At 43.6% G+C, this 19,169-nt stretch overlaps 1 protein-coding gene across 1 annotated transcript in view; it reads right to left on the bottom strand.

Annotated features, from left to right (window-relative positions):
* Positions 1 to 19,169, bottom strand: part of AGBL1 (AGBL carboxypeptidase 1) — a gene marked incomplete at its 5' end in the record, with an annotated part of 1,093,821 nt that overhangs the window by 986,923 nt on the left and 87,729 nt on the right. The gene's annotated exons all lie outside the window — the stretch shown is intronic.

Genomic DNA, 19,169 nt, shown 5'->3' with positions numbered 1-19,169 from the left:
GGGTGGAATACATCCTAATTAGCATTCAATCCCATCCAGTCACACCTACAGGAAGAGTTGAGGCTTTGTACCATGTGACACTCTGTATTGCCTGGATGAAGACTGAGGGCCTTACAGACACTTCCTTCTTCATCTCTAGCCTGGAACACACCCCTCTATAGTATTTTAGAGTCTGAAAATTATGTAACTTCCTTCAGAGCTCTGATAGTGGGTGGGATGGAATACATCCTAATTAGCATTCAATCCCATCCAGTCACACCTACAGGAAGAGATAAGGCTTTGTACCATGTGACACTCTGTATAGTCTGCATGAAGTCTGAGGGCCTTGCAGCCACTCCCTGCTTCATCTCTAGCCTAGAACACACCCCTCTGTAGTCTTTCAGAGGCTGAAAATGATGTAACTTCCTTCAGAGGGCTGATAGTGGGTGGGATGGAATACATCCTAATTAGCATTCAATCCCATTCAGTCACACCTACAGGAAGAGTTGAGGCTTTGTACCATGTGACACTCTGTATTGCCTGGATGAAGACTGAGGGCCTTACAGCCACTTCCTTCTTCATCTCTAGCCTGGAACACACCCCTCTGTAGTCTTTTAGAGTCTGAAAATTATGTAACTTCCTTCAGAGCTCTGATAGTGGGTGGGGTGGAATACATCCTAATTAGCATTCAATCCCATCCAGTCACACCTACAGGAAGAGTTGAGGCTTTGTACCATGTGACACTCTGTATAGTCTGCACAAAGTCTGAGGGCCTTGCAGCCACTCCCTGCTTCATCTCTAGCCTAGAACACACCCTCTGTAGTCTTTCAGAGGCTGAAAATGATGTAACTTCCTTCAGAGCGCTGATAGTGGGTGGGATGGAATACATCCTAATTAGCATTCAATCCCAGCCAGTCATGACTACAGGAAGAGTTGAGGCTTTGTGCCATGTGACACTCTGTATTGCCTGGATGAAGACTGAGGGCCTTACAGCCACTTCCTTCTTCATCTCTAGCCTGGAACACACCCCTCTATAGTCTTTTAGAGTCTGAAAATGATGTGACTTCCTTCAGAGCTCTGATAGTGGGTGGGATGGAATACATCCTAATTAGCATTCAATCCCACCCAGTCACACCTACAGTAGAGTTGAGGCTTTGTACCATGTGACACTCTGTATTGCCTGGATGAAGACTGAGGGCCTTACAGCCACTTCCTTCTTCATCTCTAGCCTGGAACACACCCCTCTATAGTCTTTTAGAGTCTGAAAATGATGTAACTTCCTTCAGAGGGCTGATAGTGGGTGGGATGGAATACATCCTAATTAGCATTCAATCCCATCCAGTCACACCTACAGGAAGAGTTGAGGCTTTGTACCATGTGACACTTTGTATAGTCTGCATGAAGACTGAGGGTTTTACAGCCACTTCCTGCTTCATCTCTAGCCTAGAACACACCCCTCTGTAGTCTTTCAGAGGCTGAAAATGATGTAACTTCCTTCAGAGCTCTGATGGTGGGTGGGATTGAATACATCCTAATTTGCATTCAATCCCACCCAGTCACACCAAACCTCCCAAGTCCCACCTCACAGATCACAGCAACACTCAAAAGGAAACCCCTTCTTACAGCCACTTCCTTCTTCATCTCTAGCCTGGAACACACCCCTCTATAGTCTTTTAGAGTCTGAAAATGATGTAACTTCCTTCAGAGGGCTGATAGTGGGTGGGATGGAATACATCCTAATTAGCATTCAATCCCATCCAGTCACACCTACAGGAAGAGTTGAGGCTTTGTACCATGTGACACTTTGTATAGTCTGCATGAAGACTGAGGGTTTTACAGCCACTTCCTGCTTCATCTCTAGCCTAGAACACACCCCTCTGTAGTCTTTCAGAGGCTGAAAATGATGTAACTTCCTTCAGAGCTCTGATGGTGGGTGGGATTGAATACATCCTAATTTGCATTCAATCCCACCCAGTCACACCAAACCTCCCAAGTCCCACCTCACAGATCACAGCAACACTCAAAAGGAAACCCCTTCATACAGTATACAACCTGTTCTGATAGTTAGCTGTGCTGCTGCTGCTGGACAGGAATGAATCACAATTATAATTCAACCCTACCCGGGTTAAAGAGGAAGTCAATTTCCCTGGTTTGGTTCTACCTATAGGTAAGCTGGCACTCTGCAATCATTGGGGTCAATGCTGTGGCTGGCACTCTGCAATCATTGGGGTCAATGCTGTGGCTGGCACTCTGCAATCATTAGGGGCAATGCTGTGGCTGGCACTCTGCAATCATTGGGGGCAATGCTGTGGCTGGCACTCTGCAATCATTGGGGGCAATGCTGTGGCTGGCACTCTGCAATCATTGGGGCAATGCTGTGGCTGGCACTCTGCAATCATTTGGGGCAATGTTGTGGCTGGCATTTTGCAATCATTAGGGGCAATGCTGTGGCTGGCACTCTGCAATGATTGGGGGCAATGCTGTGGAACTCTGCAATGATTGGGGGCAATGCTGTGGCACTCTGCAATGATTGGGGGCAATGCTGTGGCTGGCACTCTGCAATGATTGGGGGCAATGCTGTGGCTGGCACTCTGCAATGATTGGGGGCAATGCTGTGGTCACTGTGCATTGAAAGGGGGCACGCTGGTCTCTCTGCATTGAATGGGGGCACGCTGGTCACTGTGCTTTAAAAAGGGGCACGCTGATCACTGTGCATTAAAAGGGGGCACGCTGGTCATTCTGCTGGGAAAGTTGGAACTGGTTACTAAAATTTTTGAATCCCACCACTGATAATAACCCCCCATAGCCCTTCCTCTGTAGTCTTGCAGTAAACCATTATTAATTGACATGCTTCAAGACAGGAATGACACATTTACACCTGCTTTGCAGACTGAAGAGTGATCTGCATTCGGACCCACCCACTTCAACTTCCAGAACTGCTACAAGTGACTCCCATAGCCTGCCTTGAAACTATAGAGCAGTGATGGCAAACCTTGGCACCCCAGATGTTTTTGAACTACATTTCCCATCATGCTCAACTGCACTGCAGAGTGCAGGAGCATCATGGGAAATGTAGTACCAAAACATCTGGGGTGCCAAGGTTCCCCATCACTGCTATAGAGGCTCAAAGCATGACAGGACATGTAGTATCAGGACTGATAAAGGAAGGAAACAGGAAGTCAGAGAAATTTGAAATTCAGCCAGGAGGAGTGACATCACAAACACACAAACTTGCTTCTTGCAGCGGGGGTTGTGATTTATTTACATGCACAATGCATCTGTTGTTTTGGGGAGGGAAAGCTGGAGTTCTGCTTTAACTTAATATGATTTAGCAATGGAATTAATGCTTTACATTCAAACTTGGCTGGGTGGTTAACAAAAGGCATAAGAGACTGCTGTCTCTTTCCCAACTTTTGGAAAGATACCGCATTCCTAAGAATGCATTACATGTGTGTAAGCAGGGGTTAGTACTCCTTTTAGTGTGGTCCCTCCTCTTGGGGGTGCTGGTCAATGGAGTACTTTGCCATCATAAAATCTGGTAAGGGAAGACTCTTATCAGAGGTGTAACTTCAGATCCCCGGTGCAAGAAACCATGAAGGCCCCCGCAGACCCCAGACCCCCCGCCACCCCCTTCATAAAAGCATGGCATTGATACATGTTTTCAATATCTAAAACAGTAAAACATTTTGGTTTCTGATTTCAACTTGCCTCAGGGACAATGTTGAAATTAGCGACGATGGCATGCGTGGAGTAGGCAAACAGTTTAACCTCCTACCCTGCTCTGATCTTGGGACCTTTTCCATCCGTCCTGGTGCCTTTGCTACATGGGGCACTTGCCTCTGGTCCCAGGTCCTTTCACACTGGTTCCGGGGCCCTTTGCATGGGTCCCAGGGCCCTTTTCATCAGTCCCTGGGCCCTTTTATAAGTCCCTGGTCCTAGGACCCTTCCATTTGAGCCCGGGGTCCTTCCCTCCAGGCCAGAGGCCCTTCCTACTGATCCCAGGGCCATTTACTCCCATTGTGGGGCCTTTTATTACAGTCCCGCAGTGGGACCCTTTCACATGTACTGCAGTGGGCCCCCTTCCGGCCATCTTGGCATCCCAACAATGTGGCAGAATGCCAGAGCCCAGTCACAAGTGTGACCTAGTAGTTCCACCACTGAGTCTTAGGCTGACGGAGTAAAGAAAAAAGTCTACCCCTGAAATACGCTACATAAGCCTGTAGTCTGGGAGACAGTACCCTTTGGGGTGGGCCATAGGAGGTTTTGGAGGAGATTATACAGTACTTTTAGGGGACCTACATTGAGAAAGTGGAAGAAAACCTCAGGTGCTGTGCTCATATGTTCCTATCTTGTGGTGATCTGTGTTGCTGAACATGGTGTTACAAAAAGGAAGAGTGACATGTACAGAACAATTCGTTACTTCAGTAAAATCGTTAGAATTCTGTTTAGCTGGACATTTATTTCTGGGGATGGACCTCAGGCCAGAAGCATGTGTGTAACAAGATGAAGGTGGGCCTCAGGCCAGATGAATGTGAGAAACAAGATGGTGGGGTTTCTACTATGCAGGTGTGTGCTTAGCCTATCTTATAAAGAAGAAAGGTACCCTTGGCCAGCTTGGTAGGAGGTGGTGGCAAACCAGGCCTGCAACATGTGTATCTGCAAATATGCCATTATAACCACACCCTGTCTTCTCCCTGTCTACATAATTTAAAATAATTTGTAAAGAGGGTCCAACCAGAAAAAGACTACATTTCAGAAATCTACAAAGCCCTGGTAAACCTACCCAACAACCTTTTCCCAAAACACCCATACATGACCAAAAGAGAACATTACTTAAGCTTCGAACGTTCTATTGAAACATGGCAAACCATATGGGGTTGGGTTTACTGGAGTTGATCCGTACACGTACACATGAAAATCCCTACAGGATTTATTTTTGTATTAAACCCCACAATGGCTCTATGCAATACAGTGCCTTGCGAAAGTATTCGGCCCCCTTAAACTTTTCGACCTTTTGCCACATTTCAGGCTTCAAACATAAAGATATAAAACTGTAATTTTTTGTGAAGAATCAACAATAAGTGGGACACAATCATGAAGTGGAACGAAATTTATTGGATATTTCAAACTTTGTTAACAAATAAAAAACTGAAAAATTGGGCGTGCAAAATTATTCAGCCCCTTTACTTTCAGTGCAGCAAACTCTCTCCAGAAGTTCAGTGAGGATCTCTGAATGATCCAATGTTGACCTAAATGACTAATGATGATAAATAGAATCCACCTGTGTGTAATCAAGTCTCCGTATAAATGCACCTGCACTGTGATAGTCTCAGAGGTCCGTTTAAAGCGCAGAGAGCATCATGAAGAACAAGGAACACACCAGGCAGGTCCGAGATACTGTTGTGAAGAAGTTTAAAGCCGGATTTGGATACAAAAAGATTTCCCAAGCTTTAAACATCCCAAGGAGCACTGTGCAAGCGATAATATTGAAATGGAAGGAGTATCAGAACACTGCAAATCTACGAAGACCTGGCCGTCCCTCTAAACTTTCAGCTCATACAAGGAGAAGACTGATCAGAGATGCAGCCAAGAGGCCCATGATCACTCTGGATGAACTGCAGAGATCTACAGCTGAGGTGGGAGACTCTGTCCATAGGACAACAATCAGTCGTATACTGCACAAATCTGGCCTTTATGGAAGAGCGGCAAGAAGAAAGCCATTTCTTAAAGATATCCATAAAAAGTGTAGTTTAAAGTTTGCCACAAGCCACCTGGGAGACACACCAAACATGTGGAAGAAGGTGCTCTGGTCAGATTATACCAAAATCGAACACACCATCCCCACTGTCAAACATGGTGGTGGCAGCATCATGGTTTAGGCCTGCTTTTCTTTAGCAGGGACAGGGAAGATGGTTAAAATTGATGGGAAGATGGATGGAGCCAAATACAGGACCATTCTGGAAGAAAACCTGATGGAGTCTGCAAAAGACCTGAGACTGGGACGGAGATTTGTCTTCCAACAAGACAATGATCCAAAACATAAAGCAAAATCTACAATGGAATGGTTCACAAATAAACATATCCAGGTGTTAGAATGGCCAAGTCATAGTCCAGACCAGAATCCAATCGAGAATCTGTGGAAAGAACTGAAAACTGCTGTTCACAAACGCTCTCCATCCAACCTCACTGAGCTCGAGCTGTTTTGCAAGGAGGAATGGGCAAAAATTTCAGTCTTTCTATGTGCAAAACTGATAGAGACATACCCCAAGCGACTTACAGCTTTAATCGCAGCAAAAGGTGGCGCTACAAAGTATTACCTTAACCACTTTACCACTAGAGCATTTTGCTGTCTTACGTCTGGGCCACTTTTTGCGATTCGGCGCTGTGCGACTTTAACTGACAATTGCGCGGTCGTGCATTGCCATATCCAAACGAAATTTACGTCCTTTTTTTCCCACAAACAGATCTTTCTTTTGGTGGTATTTGATCACCTGTGCGATTTTTACTTTTTGCGCTATAAACAAAAAAGTGCGTAAATTTTGAAAAAATAACAATATTTTTCACATTTTTTTATATGAAATTCCCCCCCAAAAAATGTAAAAATCAAAATTTGTTTTAATTTTTGGCCAATTTGTTTTCTGCTACCTATGTTTGGTAAAAAAAATTCACAATAAGCGTATTTTGATTGGTTTGCGCAAAAGTTATTGCGTTTACTAACAAAGGGAAAGATTTCTGTCATTTTTGGTGTTTTTTTTTTTTAACGCGTAATGGCGGCGATCTGCGATTTTTTTTGCGGGACTGCGACATTGCGGCGGACAGATCGGACCCTTGACTGACATTTTTGACACTCTTGGGGGTACCAGTGAAATTACTGCAGTAATCAGTGCTATATATATGCACTGTTCCTGTAAAAATGACACTGGCAGGGAAGGGGTTAATTTTATTGGAGAGGGAGGGGTTAATGTATGCCTGGTGCTTACTGAGGTGTGGGGGGGAGGTGACTGTGTGAGCCAGGGACAGATCCAGGCTTTAGCTATGCTGAACACTCCGATCTGTCACTCCCTGTCACTTGGGAGATCCGCCCGCTTGTGTTTACACAGGCGAGCGGATCTCCACACTAGATCCCCGACGATCGGGGCAGAGCAGCGGCGATCGCCGCTGCTCCTCCCCTGGCCCGGCGCCCGCTGTGACTGAATACCACAAGGGGGAGTGTCTGACGACGTAGATCTACGTCATCAGACGATAACGAGCCACTTCGCCGCAGTAGTACTACGGTACTCAGTGTCAAAGTGGTTAAGGGGGCTGAATAATTTTGCACGCCCAATTTTTCAGTTTTTTATTTGTTAAAAAAGTTTGAAATATCCAATAAATTTTGTTCCACTTCATGATTGTGTCCCACTTGTTGTTGATTCTTCACAAAAAATTACAGTTTTATATCTTTATGTTTGAAGCCTGAAATGTGGCAAAAGGTCGCAAAGTTCAAGGGGGCCGAATACTTTTGCAAGGCACTGTATATCCATCCTTTTCCAACATGTGTTGAAGATGTAACCCCAATGTAACATTTTCTGAATTTACTCCAAAATCTATTTACTGGAACACTGTGGAGGACAAGGATGTTGGCTGCAGTAGACAAAGCATACAACATGAAATGCATGTAGAGTTTAAAATTTCTTTCACAATGTGTTTTTCTGCCTCCCTGTAATGTCCTCCTTGAATTCCCAATATCCTGTTCCCCTCACTTCCCTTTGTTTGGAATGGGCAGCGCATGTTAGTTACAGTCATATGCACTGCTCTATGCTCATTACAAATCCCATAGTCCCTAGTCCAATTCATAAGTGAGAAAAAGGGTGGCTACATTTTTACATAGTGGGACCACACAAAACAAATGTAGCCACCCCTCTGATGGATAACAGCAGCAAAGAAAAAAAAAAACAATGTTGAGATTTGGAGTCAGCTGTGATTTTTTTGGAGTCAAACATACAAAAATATAAATTGCTAAATATATTTTCTCATCAGCAGAATATAGCAGTCCTGTGTCTGGCTGAGCACTGGTTAAAGCTTGTAGTAGGAGTTTTCATTCTACTCTGACTGTCCTATGAGGCTACATGACCCCTGGCCCTCTGTCTGGACAGTGCTGGTCAATGCACCCTCCCAAGAAAAAAAGTCTCTAGCAATGCACACCAAACTGAGCATGTGCAGAGTGCCTACAAGATCCTGTTCTATCAAGAGATGGATTGGGGATAGTGGAAGAAGGGGAGGATCAGAGAAGGCAGGATCAGAAAGCATTTTTACACAATGCAGGAGATTAACCCCTTTGGTTCCACAGTGAGTATAACAACCACCCTACTGTTGTGGGTTTAGTAACACTTTAAATAGAATTTAGCATCACTTTAATATTTACCCAACTAAAATAAAGAAAAAAAAAAACATATTTAAATGTTATTTAGTAGGTCTGAGCATAAGAAATAAAATAAAATATGTAAAAAATACTAAATGTGCCTCTATAATGTTGGTGAATGAGCTAATAGTACAGTGACAGGAACAATATGTACTGTTTATCCTATTTTAATAAAGACCCGGACTCTTACAAAATGAACTCATATACACTATTTAGGTTCTCAGGATGTTCCCGAGAAGTCTATCATTGACTTTCATGAGTTCAACTGCAGCTGACAGCAGCTACATTAACCACTTAAGCCCCAGAAGATTTTACCCCCTTCCTGACCAGGGGGTATTTTGCGATTCGGCACTGCGTGACTTTAACGGACAATTGCGCAGTCGTGCGAAGCCGTACCTAAACAAATTTGACATCATTTTTTTCCCACAAACAGAGCTTTCTTTTGGTGGTATTTGATTACCTGTGCGATTTTTCGATCATGCGCTATAATCAAAAAAAGAGCGACAATTTAGCAAAAATAACAATATTTTTCACATTTTTTTATATGAAATTCCCCCCCAAAAAAATGTAAAAATCAAATTTTTTTTACATTTTTGGCCAATTTGTTTTCTGCTACCTATGTTTGGTAAAAAAAATCACAATAAGCATATTTTGTTTGGTTTGCGCAAAAGTTATTGCGTTTACTAACTAAGGGAAAGATTTTTGTCATTTGTGTTGTTTTTTTTTTTTTAACGAGTAATGGCGGCGATCTGCGATTTTTTTTGCGGGACTGCGACATTGCGGCGGACAGATCGGACCCTTGACTGACATTTTTGACACTTTTGGGGGTACCAGTGACATTACTACAGTAATCAGTGCTATAAATATGCACTGTTACTGTAAAAATGACACTGACAGGGAAGGGGTTAACTTTATTGGGGAAGGAGGGGTTAAGTATGTGCCTAGGGGCGTGCTTCTAACTGTGATTGGACATGGCTACTGGTGTAAGAACAGAGATCAACGGTCCTACATAGTAGAACCGTATGATCTCCATTTTTACACAGGGGAGAATGACAGGCGGCTTTGTTTACATCAGCCGCCTGCCTTTCTGCCTTCACGGCGAACGATCGCGAGTGACCGGCGGACATCGGGTCCGCCGATCACATGCACTGAATTGTTAGGGAACGAGCCGGGGTGGTCGCTCTCCCGCTATTGGCTCACAAGCTAGTGACAGGCTAGTGACGTACTGGTACGTCACTTTGCCTGGCCGGGGCTGACCGCCTGCAGTATATGTACTTGCGGCGGTCGGCAACCAGTTAAAATATAACACTATGATAATGGGAAATTTCCTATCAAATATTTACCGTAACTTTCCTTTCCTGATGGACTCCATGGCAGCATACATATGGGTTAACCCCGCCTCCACTCCTCCCTTATAGGACACCACTCCCATGAATCTTTGCTCTGAGCCGTAACTAGCCTACTCATGACTCTGGGAGGGAACTCCTGCTGCCATGGAGTCCATCAGAAAAGGAAAATTACGGAAAGTATTTAATAGGACATTTTCCATTTTCCTGACAGACTCCATGGCAGCATACATATGGAAAATAACTCACCATACACACCTGGGTGGGCAATTGCAGAACCAAAGAAAAGGGTTTAATTGACACTGTCATCCGACAGGATTTATAAACCAAAGATTAACAGAAGATAAAGAGGCCGACTCTACACAATAATGAGCCATAAATGTATTTATCGGGGACACAAGGCCGCCCTACCGATTACATTGGGAACCACATGCTGCAAAGCCCTCCAGGATGTGGACACACTCCTGGTTGAGTGAACGGTCACCATCCCCAAAGGAGCCATGCCCTCGGCAATGTGAGCCTGTCGGATGGCCTAGACAATACATGCCACGATCGTCATAGATGAGGCACATTTCCCTTTGTCCTTTCCGGCAAAAAGAATGCACAAGTGTTCTAAAGCCCAAAGGAAGCTCTAGCTTGTAGATATAACTTCACAATATCTGAGAGATTCCTAGAACCAAAGGAAGGCACTGCTTAGAGTCAAACTCAGGATTCCCTGTTTACTAGACATGCGCTTTAACCAATTAAACCACAGGACGACCTCTCCCATGTCTCAAGGACGCAAGTTAGTACTCCAGAGTTTGGCAGAACAATTTCTTGGTTCCCATGAAAGACTGATGTACCCTTGGGAAATGAGTAAAGCATAGGTAAAAGCACAACTCAAAATGGAAGAACAATAAGAAAAGTTCTCCATGACCAGTGAATCAATTTCTGAGGCTTTTTATGCCGACGTGATAGCCAGTAGAAAGGTGAACATGACAGAGAGGCCTTTAATGGAGACAGCCATAGAACACTCCGCTCCAATTCCTGAGAGGGAGTTGAGAACAAGAGGAAGATTCCATTCGGAAAACCTCCGCTTACTCTGAGGTCTGAACCTAATTGCTCCCTTAAATTGTTGGACAGGAAAAGATGCCTAGACCTGGAAACACCTGTGAAGGCCGATAAAGCTGACACTTGTACTCTGAAGGAGCTGATCGATAGAGCCAGATCTAAATCAGACTGGAGGAAGCCCAGAATATTGAGAATTTCTAGATCAGTACATGATCTGTCAGTAGCAGACATGTATTGCACAGACTTTGACCAGATTCTCCCATAAACTTTGTTTGTGTTCACTCTCCTAGCATTCAAGAGAGAGAGAAATATATCTAGGGGAGCAGCCGAGGGACTCCAATCTCAAGAACCTGTCCGTCAGATGTAATCGTGCTGGACACAGAGATGTATAGTAACTAAGTAGAACTACTTCACTACTGTACTTAAGTACCGAAAGGCGGTATCTGTACTTTCCTAGAGTAGAATTTTTTTCTCCTACTTCCACTTTTACTTCACTACATTTTTTCGATGATTTCAATACTTCTACTCCAATATTTTTTTTTTGTGCTGCATAGTTACTCGTTACAATTATAAAAATGACCACTGCCAGAACAGTAGATGGCAGGTTTCATGAAGCTGAAAACATGCGTATTATCAGTGCATACGAAAATAAATGCTACTGTATGTATAAATAAAAGCTGCATTTGAAATAATAAAAAACAATATAATGTTCAAACTTTTGACTTCTTTCTATAACTACTACCTAACACAGTACTTGTACTTTTACTTTCAGTACTTGAGTAGCAAAATTTAAAAAAAAAAAACTACTTTCAGTAATTTAGTACAAAAAATGTTGAATACTTTAGTACTACTACTCAAGTCACTTTTTGATTGAGCACTTGTACTTTTACTCAAGTATGGGTTTTGAGTACTTTATACAACTCTGGCTGGACATGGATGTAGAAATGCACCCAGTGACAGAAAGTCTGGCCTGATGAGAAGGGGCACTGGGTTCTGGTAGCTTAAAAGTGCTAGCAAGGGGAACCATGACCTAATTGGCCAATAAGGCATCACTGCCACTACCTCCACAATTTCTGTTCAGGGTTTTTGTAGAAACCCTAGGATGACCAGGACTTGAAGAAATGCACAGGACCCGCTTACTTACCAATGATCCATTAGGGCATCTGAGCCTGAAAAACTTCCACATCCCTTGTTGTCCAACTGGACTTTGGAAAGAAAGTAAGTTAGAATATTCTGGACTCCAGGGAAATAAGCCTCTAAGATGTAGGCTTGATTCTTCTGACATAATTGGCTCCGCTTCCTGTAATAGAAACCAGGCTTTGCGTCCCCCCTTGTCTTTGAAAGTAGGAGACAGCCGTAGCGAATGGGAGCTTTCCATTGGCCGTCGGTAACTGTGCCAGGAGTGTGCAGGAAGCATGCTATCGATACAGCTCTATCGGTGCTATTGCACACAAATATGCAGCCTCTTGGCACCAAGGCCCGGCCGCTGAGAGGCCGCATACCTGCATGCACTCGGCACAAAGAGGTTAAATTGGTGTACTCGTGCAGCGGTGCATGGTAGCCAATCAGCTTCTAACTTCAGCTTCTTCAATTAAGCTTTGACAATAAAACCTGGAAACTGATTGGTTTCTATGCCAAGCTGCACCAGATTTTGCACCATGCAGTTTTAGTAAATAACCCCCACTGTGATCAGTTTTCCAGCTGTGCTGGGAACTCAGCCTGCTCTCCTCTGATGATCAGACTTGTCCTGACCCCCCCTCCACCGCAAAGCCATTCACAGGGAAGATAGGGGTGCTGCAGTTTTTCCCCCAGCTCCTATGCAGCTGAGAGCAGAGGAAATGTGATCACTTATTAAAAAGAAAAAAAAAAGAGGGGGGAGGTGAAGTGTTCATAATGGGTTTTGCTTTTTTTTTTTTTGTGTTTTTTTGATAAACACATTTTTGTCTTTCATTTCTATTTTAAACTGGATTTGTTGTGTAGCACCCTCCTAGATAGGTAGGTGCTAGGCAAATGCATTTATTACTCCTTCTGCTTATCAGGGGAGCATGATCTATTAGGTTGCCTGTTACATGTCTCCAGATGTGATTCACTGGGTCTGAGGGAGTGTCCTCACTGCATCCAATGAGGGAGCTTGTTGGACAGTGGAGGAAACCCAGCCAATAACATATTAGCTTTTGTGGGAGTCCCAATGGGAGGGCATTCTTACAATGCATCCTGGGATTGCCCATAAAAGCTGGGGGAACATGTGACAGGGTGTCTTTGGCGGGAAGCAGAGTCCCAGGAAGAGGCTGACGGCTGTCTCTCCTCCTGCTGTGTGTGAGGAAGGTGGTTTTAGGCGGTCGGTCTAGTGAACCAGGTGTGGAGCTGAGCTGCAGAGGATCCATTGGAGCTGACGGTGGAGCTGCTGGCAGAGTCTCTCGGGAAAAACAGTGTCCATGAGTACCAGGAGATTTGCCAAAGGGTCGCCCCCAGGAATGGGGACCACTCCAATGAAGTCAGGGCATCAGGGAGCCAGCTCACACAGAGAGAGTTACAGTAAAAGGGGGTGCCGTGAAGAACCCTAAAGAATAGGGACAAAGGGGGTGTCAAGTAGGGCCCGAAGAGCAATTCACAGAGTAATACAGTTCATTAAGTTCTTCTTCACTGCAAGTGACAAGGTGAAGCAGCGGCCTTGCCGCATTCAGCTATATCTAAACGTCCCAGCAAATTGTGCATAGTTATTCAAGTTGGAGTATCCCACTCATCCCTTCTCCTATCCACGTTCTCAATAAAACAACAAAAAAACAAAACCCCTAGACTGTTTCTTGACTGAGCCAAGCACTTTGAAAAACTGTTGTGTTGTTTCTATGGGTAACCCAGGGGAATCCGTAACCAGCAGCTCCCATGGGAGTAGTTCTACAGTTGTTTTACAAGGTGCGGGTTTACATACACTTTTAACTTTGAATAAATACACACTTTTTTTTTTTTTACTAAATTTGCCAATATAACTTAGGGATGTATTTATAAAAAAAAAAATAATGACATAGCAATTCACCTAATGAAATTGCATGTACTCTCGTTCTGTGCAAACGGGGCAAATAAAGAAATGTTATTAGGCTATTTCCTGTGCTGGTCAATTGTTTTTGTCATTGATTTTAAAATGAAAAAATACTGCTTTTGGCCACTAGATGGCACTAAGTATCATAAGAAATATTTAACCACTTCAGCCCGGAAGGTTTTACCCCCTTAATGACCAGGCCATTTTTGCAATTTGGCACTGCGTTGCTTTAACTGACAATTGCGCGGTCGTGTGACGCCATACCCCAATACAATTGATGTCCTTTTTTTCCCGCGAATAGAGCTTTCTGTATTTGATCACCTGTGCAGTTTTTCGATTTTGCGCTATAAGCAAAAAAAGAGCGACAATTTTGAAAAACACCAATATTTTCTACTTTCTGCTATAAAACATTCCCAATAAAAAAATTAAAAAAATCTATTTTTGTTTATCAGTTTAGGCCAATTTGCATTCTGCTACATAATTTTGGTAAAAAAAATAATCCCAAAAAGCGTATAATAATTGGTTTGAGCAAAAGTTATAGCGTGTACAAACTACGGGATAGATTTATGGACTTTTCATTTTTTAATTTTTTTTTTATTAGTAATGGTGGTGATCAGCGATTTTTATCAGGACTGCGACATTGCGGGGGACAAAGCTGACACTTTTTGGGGACCAGTGACATTAATACAGTGACCAGTGCTAAATAATATGCACTGTTACTGTATAAATGACACTGGCAGGGAAGGGGTTAACACTGGGGGTGATCAAGGGGTTAAATGTGTTCCCTAGATGTGCTTTCTAACTGTGGGATGGGGTGGGTTGAACAGAGGCACAGAGCGATCGGTGATTAAGTCTAGCTGAATCGCACAATCTTTCCCTGCCTCACTGACAGGAGAGCCGTCTTGCATTGTTTACATACCTGACGGCTCTCCTGTCAGTCTAGCCGAAGATTGCGGGAGGCCGGTGTCTTCCTCCCGCTGTGTCTAATCACAGCGGGAACGCAACTCCGGCGGTGCGCGCGCATGCCGCCAAAACCGCGTGCACATAATCACGTAGATCTACGTGATTATTCGCAGCCGAGTTGCCCTGCCGCAGTAAATCTGCATGGGGCGATCGGCAAGTGGTTAAAGAAGAAGTAAAGTCTGGAAATTTTTTTCTTTTTTGATTACCTGCAAAGGTAATGCATAATGCATACTAGCATATTATGTGACACTTACCTGCAAACGAAGCCCGCGTTGTCCCCGCTGGAGGCCGCATCCATCTTCGCCCGTCTTCCTTCCGGTGCTGTGGACTCTGGCTGTGCTACTTACTGGAGCCGGGTGACGTCACTCCTTTGAATGCGTGCGGGAGCTGCCGGTCACAGCACAGGGCTCTGAAGAAACGTCACGGACAGCAGAGTGCACGCGCCGATGACGTCATTGGCTGCATACAATGTAAATATCTCCTAAACAGTTCAAGTTTAGGAGATATTTACTGTACCTATAATTAAGCCTTATTTTAGGTTTACCTATAGGTAAAAACTTTACAACCACTTTTATCACTTTTACTGCGGCGGTGCGGCTCCCCTGGGTCCAGTGACGTAGACCTATGCTGTTTAGACACAGAGGGAGTCGGGCCGGAGGAGGAGATTGCCACCTCCCTTCCCGATCGTTGGGGAAACCGTGAGAAGACCCGCCTGCTTATGTAAACAAAGCAGGCAGATCTTCTCTGTGACAGACAGGAAGGGATCTGCAGACTCAGTATAGCTGAGACTGCGATCTCTGTGTCTGTCACAGAACCCCCACCCTTCCCCATACACGTCAGTAAGCATGAGGCATACATTTAACCCCTTGATCACCAACAGTGTTAACCCCTTCCCTGCCAGTGTCATTATTACAGTAACAGTGCATATTTGTAGCACTGATTACTTAGTAATGTCACTGGTCCCCCCCAAAAGTGTCAAAAATGTCAGTTAGGGGTCCGATCTGTCCACCGCAATGTCGCAGTCTCGCTAAAAATCCCAGATCGCCGCCATTACTAGTAAAAAAAAAAAAAAAAACAATAAAAATGGCATAAATCTTTCCCGTAGTTAGTAAAAACAATAACTTTTGCGCAAGCCAATCAAAATACGCTTAATGCAATTTTTTTTACCAAAAATATGTAGCAGAAAACAAATTGGCCTAAAGTGTTAAAAAATTTAGATTTTTTTTTATTTTTTTTTTGAGAATGTTATATAGCAGAAAGTGAAAAATATTGTTTTTTTTTTTTTTTTCCAGAATTGTCGCTCTTTTTTTTGTTTATAGGGAAAAAAATAAAAATCGCACAGGTGATCAAATACCACCAAAAAAAAGCTCTATTTGTGGGAAAAAAAGGACATCGATTTTATTTGGGTACAGCGTCGCACGGCCGCGCAATTGTCCGTTACCGCAGTGCCAAATCGCAAAATATGGCCTGGTCATTAAGGGGGGAAATCTTCCGGCCCAGAAGTGGTTAAATCAATGAAAAAAAATGTTTTCCCCCTTTCTTACATAATTATTGTACATGCACTTTCATTGGGGGAATTGCTATTTTTTTTTTTTTTTTTTAAACACCCTTCTTATACTTAGTAAGACAAAAAGCAGAATGAAAGGTAGTGATAAGCAGCCATGTTCACTTTGTTAATCCATTATTTAGATTTCCTTATAATCAATATTTGTAAGTATTTCTTAAACCCAGTTAGGACATAATAGAAAACCAGAAAGTAGTCTGAAATATTTGAAGAGATTAAAGTGACGCAAATGTGGGGTCCAGAATAAGGAAAGGGATCTAGAAGAAGCTTCTATTTAGAGAAGCAGAGTACAGGCTTTCACAGCTTGTCCAAGTAACATCTAATCCATTGAGAAAAGTATACACAGCTGAGGAGGATCATGTAACCTTCAAGATCTTACTGTACAATATTCAGCCCCACTGATCAGTCAGCAGTAATGCAGAGTCAGCTAATATTGTTGTTTTCCTTCACATTTATTCTCTATAATAAATTGCCATTCTTTATAGGATTGAGGGAAATGTTTCTGCAGAGCGGTTATAAGAAACATAAATGTATGCTAAAATTATTCTGAAATGCAGATTTTAACTACTTTCATATCATGCCTATTCTGGAACTTCTCTCCTATCATACTTGCCAACTGTCCCATTTTTGCCGGGACAGTCCCTGCAAATAGGAGCCTGTCCCGGGTAATTTACATTGTCCCAGCAATGTACTTATTTACACTTTGCACTTTATTTATATTTACATGTTTTGTACGGTCACACCTGAGCACATTTGACACTTTAGAATTGCAGGGAATTGTGATGAGAATTTTTTAAACTTTAAAGCGGAGTTCCACCCAAAAGTGGAACTTCCGCTTTAGGGAGTCCTGACCCCCTGACATGCCACATTTGGCATGTCATTTTTTTGGGGGGGGAGCGGGTACCTAGTTTTGACAGGTACCCGCTCCCACTTCCGCTCGGAGCGCCGCGGCGCCCTGAACGGAAGTTCTCCTCTTCCCCTCCCTCCCTGCAATCTTCTGGGACACGTCAGAGGTCCCAGAAGATTGCCGGCCAATCACGGCGCACAGCGCGACTCGAGCATGCGCAGTGGGTACCCGGCTGTGAAGCCGCAAACTATCACAGCCGGGTGCCCACAGCAGTGATGCCGGCGCCGAGGGAGAGGATCGAGGCTTCGGGCGGCCGCATCGCTGGACCGTTGAACAGGTGAGTGAATGGCTTTAAGCAGAAGTAGTGAAGCTGAATGGGGGGATTATTCCAACTCTGCTACTTTGGTCTTAAGTTTGAACTTCCTTTTTCAATTTCCTGTAATTCTCTCTTTAGGGCTCTTTCACACGGCCGCTCCGCTTGTCCGCAAATCATCCTATTTTTTTGCGGATGATTTGCGGACATAATGTAAGTCAATGGCATTGCGGATATCAGCGGAATACCATCCGCTGACATCCGATTTTCTTCCTTTCAGTTCTGTTCCGTTTTTTGGAACGGAACAGAACCCTATTTTTCCTCCGTGTAAAAAACGGAAAGGAAGGAAAATCGGATGTCAGCGGTGTCATCCGCTGACATCCGCAATGCCCATAGACTTACATTATATCCGCATATCATCCGCAAACGGATGGGATGATATGCGGACACACGGAGCGGATGACACAAGTGTCATCCGCTCCGTGAAAAAAAAAAAAAAGTCCCGCAGCGGATAAGAACAGCGGAGCGGCCGTGTGAAAGAGCCCTTATTGAGTAGACCCTATAATCTGATAAGTAGGCAGGGCTTAATTGTGTGGAGTCGGTGGAGCTTCGGGGAAGTGGGTGTGGTAAGTAATTGATAGTTGTGCTGAAAAGTGTCCCTGGAAATTTTTTTAAAATGTTGGCAACTATGTCCTACATGTTAAAATCATAATTTTCTTTGCTAGAAAATGACACCCAAGCATTATATATATATATATGTGTATATACATATAAATATATATATATGTGTGTGTTTTTATTTTTAGCAGACACCCTAGGGAATAAAATGATGGTTGTTGCAACTTTTTATGTCACACGGTATTTGCACAGCAATTTTTGAAAAGTTTCATGAATTAAAAAAAAAGACACTATAGTTAGCCCAATTTAGGCTGAGTAAATAAATACCTAACATGTCACACTTTAAAATTGCGCACACTCGTGGAATGGCGACAAACGTCAGTACTTAAAAATCTCCATAGGGGACGCTTTAAAATGTCTTACAGGTTACCAGTTTAGAGTTTCAGATGAGGGCTAGGGCTAGAATTCTCACTCTAACATTCACAGCGATACCTCACATGTGTGGTTTGAACACCGTTTACATATGTGTGCGCGAGGTAGGTATGAGTTTGCTTCTGTGTGCGAACATGAGGGGACAGGGACACTTTACATTTTTTTTTTTATTGTTTATTTTATTGTAACACTTTCCCTTAAAAAATGTTTTTATCACTTTTATTACAAGAAATGTAATTATCCCTTGTAATAAGAATAGGGCATGACAGGTCCTCTTTATGTAGAGATGTGGGGCCTATGAATCCCTATATCCTTCCTCCAGCCTGGAAAGACTGGGAAAAAAAAAACAATCTCAGCCTTTTTAGCCGAGTACACGGTAGTGTTTACATCTGCCGGGCCGGACGTGACGTCATAACGACGCGCCCGGCCTCCGAACGTCATAGAGACTGCCGGGCACGCTGGTGGATTCCTTCTCCGACTCGCCGATCACACAAGCAAGCCGGTAGAACCCCTGGAGGGCGGCAGGAGAGGGGGGAACTGAACAGCCGCTATATTGTTCTTACGATGCAGGGAATCGCTGGCAGAAAAAAAAATATCTGAATAATGCCTGTAGCTGCACCCA

Source organism: Pelophylax lessonae, assembly GCF_965119305.1.
Source record: "Pelophylax lessonae genome assembly, chromosome: 4".
Lineage (NCBI taxonomy): Eukaryota > Metazoa > Chordata > Amphibia > Anura > Ranidae > Pelophylax > Pelophylax lessonae.
This window is presented reverse-complemented; position numbering and strand designations above follow the sequence as displayed.